Genomic DNA, 326 nt, shown 5'->3' with positions numbered 1-326 from the left:
GTCAGGGGGGAACGGGGGGGGGGACGGCAGCCTCTGGCAAGCGGCCCAGGGCTCTCTGACCACCAACAGCCAGGAGGGAGCAGAGAGGGAACACAGACCACCCCCTGCTCACTGGAGATGCAGCTGGACACACGTTCCAGCAAGGGCTTGGCACGGTGGGAGAAGGCAGGCGCTTACTGGAAACAGGGAAGGCAGAGAGGCCCAGGAGCAGGGGATAAGGTGCAGCCATGGCACAGGGGTAGGTCAGGGCAGACGAAATCCGGTGCTGGGTGCTGGCTGGGCACGGCTGTTTTCCGGCGGGCAGCGGAGGGGACGGCGGCGCGAAC

Source organism: Buceros rhinoceros, unplaced genomic scaffold (assembly GCF_000710305.1).
Source record: "Buceros rhinoceros silvestris isolate BGI_N320 unplaced genomic scaffold, ASM71030v1 scaffold8136, whole genome shotgun sequence".
Classification (NCBI taxonomy): Eukaryota; Metazoa; Chordata; class Aves; order Bucerotiformes; family Bucerotidae; genus Buceros; species Buceros rhinoceros.
The sequence above is the reverse complement of the archived record's forward strand: the minus strand, read 5'-3'. Positions refer to the sequence as shown.